This window comes from Apium graveolens, chromosome 10 (assembly GCF_009905375.1).
Source record: "Apium graveolens cultivar Ventura chromosome 10, ASM990537v1, whole genome shotgun sequence".
Taxonomy (NCBI): domain Eukaryota; kingdom Viridiplantae; phylum Streptophyta; class Magnoliopsida; order Apiales; family Apiaceae; genus Apium; species Apium graveolens.
The window spans coordinates 77,632,062-77,635,890 of record NC_133656.1 but is presented as its reverse complement, the minus strand read 5'-3'; the positions used below and the strand labels follow the sequence as shown (position 1 = coordinate 77,635,890).

The window sequence follows — 3,829 nt, the reverse complement described above, 5'->3', positions numbered from 1 at the left end:
AGTGTACCAGGTTAACGATTTAGCAAGGCATTGGAAATTTGCCCAATTTGATTCTGCAAGGTTTTGATAAAAACCACTTGGCTCTAGCACATGAGCCTCAACTCCTCCAATTCAGATTTTTCATTAGATTGTTACAGTCGGAGTTGTTATCTTGGTGCATATTGCAGTTGCAGAAAACCAAGAGGGTTGTATGGATTTACTGCATACTGCTGATAAGGCTGCTGAACCGCATTATGAGTATTGCTCCAGCTGAAATTAGGATGATTGCGGTTGTTGGGATGATATGTGGCTGGAACAGGCTGCTGCGATCTCTGAAAGTTGCTCACGAACTGTACTGATTCACTAGAAATAACACACTGATCAGTCTTGTGCGCACCAACACAAAGCTCACAAACACTAGTGATCTGATTAACTCCATAATTAGCCAAAGAATCCACCTTCATCGTCAAAGCCTTAAGCTGAGCAGCTATAGGAGTAGCTGCGTCTACCTCAGGAATTTCTGCTACCTTGCCCTGAGGTAGTATCTAAGTAGGTTTCTGGTACTTATTAGGAGCCATCAGTTCAATCAATTCATAAGCTTTATCGTAGCTTTTAGCCCACAAGGTTCTTCCTGATGCTGCATCAAGCATGGCAAGCATGGGTCTAGAAGTAGCACCCAATCCATTATAAAAGCAATTAATGATCATCCAGTCAGGCATCCCATGGCGAGGACACTTTCTAAGCATCTCCTTGTAGCGATCCCAAGCCTCACATAAAGATTCTCCAGATTGCTAAGCAAATTGAGTAAGTGCATTTTTGATTGCAGCAGTCTTCGCCATAGGAAAGAATTTAGTTAGGAACTTTTGAGCAAGATCCTCTCATTTGGTGATAGACCCTGGTGGTGGAGAATATAACCAACACTTAGCTTTATCCCGTAGAGAGAATGGGAAAAACCTCAACTTAATAGCATCTTCAGAAACTCCATTAAACTTAAAAGTGTCGTAGATCTTGATGAAATCTCTGATGTGCATGTTGGGGTCTTCTGTCGGAGAACCCCCAAACTGAACTGAGTTTTGTATCATCTGAATCGTACTCGACTTGATCTCAAAGGTGTTAGCCGAGATGGCTGGTCGGACAATGCTAGACTGAATATCATTAATCTTTGGTTGAGAGTAATCCATCGAAGCCTTCGTATTCGCTTCTGGTTCTCCCATTTCAATAAGAGATTCTTCTTCAACTTCCTCCTCGACAAGAACTTCTTCGAAAACTTCCTTAGCTACTACAACTTCTTCCTCAGCTTTATCCAGTGTTCTCTTACGAGACCAAGAAAATGTATGCATACACGCTCGCTAGAGTACCTGAAACATGACAAAGAAATAAGTAAGTAACAATGTCCTAGTCAATGAACTTTAACGACCACTGATGACAAACACATAAACTAAAAATTAACACCGAGTCCCCGACAGCGGCACCAAAAACTTATTAGGATGAAAATACACGCTAATATTCATGCAAGTATACGCGATCGTAAATAATATAGAATTATTTCTAGTTCATTCCCACAGAGACTCTCTTAAGTTAATTACAATCAATGCATTTATGCAACAATGGTATGGTTATTATTCAATGCTAAGACGATTAACAAATTAAGGTTGACTATAACTACAATTAACTAAGAAATTATACTAAAGAACATTAACTAAGAGATTAAGAGGATTGATTACTATATGACACAAACATGAGATTCTAACTTCATTACTACTTCATTCAATAGCCTTTTTATTCTTAACCTTAGCATGAAATGGTGATGACACTAATTAGATAACACGAAACTAGTAAACGTCAACTTTCGTTGCACGAATACCCTACTACCAGACATCCACAAAAGAGATAGAAGCTGAATAGACACCAATTATATTGAGACCCTATATGTCTTTAGAATTTGACAACATAGCGATTTGATGCGCAAGTTATCTATAGTGATTATATAGGGCAAGTAAGATGGTTAAAATTACCTACGAATCATGCATAACAATACATGAACCTATGCTAGCATGGCAAGTTTTAAACCCCTAAATTCACTTTCGCTTCATTAGAGATTAACATGCTATTTTATAAGTTCGCGACGCTCACCAATACTAGGATATCATACAATCACCACACACTAAGGTATCGAAATAAATTAATTAAAGAAATCCATAAGTAATTCCGCTAGAACCACATGATAACGATTAGCCCATAATCTGACTCATCGTCAATGTGGGTTCCGATGAAAGCATGGTATAATAAACATAGTCTTTATACTGAATAAATAATAAACCAAGTATGTAACAAGAGTATAGGTTCACAAATAAGAAAACTAGCATCCAAGATTACAACTTAAAATAAAAAATCATAAGAATAAACTAGATCCTCTTCGCCTTGGTTGAATTGTGCTATACGGTCTTCTTAGGCCTTCTCATTAAGCTCTGGAACGTCTTATGAAAAACGATAATAAGTTTTTATTATATATGCTGTAGAATTAACCAGGGCTTCAAACTCTCAGAATCCAAGTAGAAACAGAATTCTGTCATCCCGACCTGGCTCGGCCGCGTGCTTTACCAACGCGGGCGCGCGATACTACAACGCGGGCACGCTGACCTTCTGGAAAAAATACTGATTTTTATTTTCTTGCTTGGTTTGAGCTGGCGATCTATGAGCAAACTCCGAGACATCTTCCTAACACCAATTTAGCACTAAAACAATGCTAAATCTCCTGATTCTTTTATTTATGCCTGAAATGCACAACACTACAAAAACATATCAAAAACATATCAAAAACACAAATAACTTGAGTACATAAACATCAATTCAAGCCTTTATTGGACATAACAAGTGGACATAAATTCCACTAAATAATCACTAATTATATAATTAGTTACTGAAAGTTACCTCAACCGAATAATACTGATTTCCCTCTTTTTGAACACTCGTCAAGAGTAACAACCTTAGAGTCTTGTTAAGAACTTCAATCAAACGCTCAAGACTACAAATGTAGAATTACAATTTTCAAAGTTCCAACAGATAATTAACATTATTTTTAAGATATCTTGTATAACCCATCCACTAGTTAATATTTGTTTAGTTAGAACAATTTTCTAAACTAATTTTAGGATATCCCATTTACCTACCTATTTTATTTTTTTTCTTTTGTTAATTTCGGTACTTCTAATAAATAATTACTACTCTCTCTGTCCCAGTGTTTTGTATACACACCATCTGGACATGAAGGACAAGGAAAGATTGAAAAATGAATAGAAGGAGTTAAGTACACATTACTAAATAAGAAAAGCAATGATTACGCAGTTAGTTGCTTTAAGGGGGAAAGTGACCCGTCTAAACCAAAAATTTAGATTAACATATTTGCCTCCTTGTTGAGCAAGATTGAAGCTGTATGTATAACTCAACAATACTGGTTTGGATAACCCAACATAGAATAAGGACTTTGAAATAATCTATGTTCCACTAGAATCAGTACAGATTGTTTATTGGGCATATACACAAAGGTTTTGGTAGCTGCAGTGAAGAAAACGTCAACAATGATCCGTATGAAGTTCGTTAATATGTTTAGGTATTGGAAGAATAAGGTTGGAGTCATTCGAAACAGTTATCAGAATCTGTGTGAAGACCTCAAGAATTTCTAGTGAAGTTAGCTATATTTGGTAGAAGAGTTGACAGTGGTTTGTACGAGTATAATACGAAGGCCTGAGAGCGGAACTAGTCGTCTGTGAACCAGACCCTTGCACTAGACTTCAGTGATCCGTGGAAGAAAATGGAGTATTATTTTTAAAAATACTGTTATGTGGTTTTT

The 3,829-nt window shown here is 36.7% G+C and overlaps 1 non-coding gene across 1 annotated transcript; it reads left to right on the top strand.

Annotated features, from left to right (window-relative positions):
- The first annotated feature begins 696 nt into the window (after positions 1–696).
- Positions 697–803, top strand: LOC141694888 (small nucleolar RNA R71). The gene has a single exon (XR_012564167.1). It is a non-coding gene; the product is annotated as a small nucleolar RNA R71 (small nucleolar RNA).
- Positions 804–3,829: the final 3,026 nt, after the last annotated feature.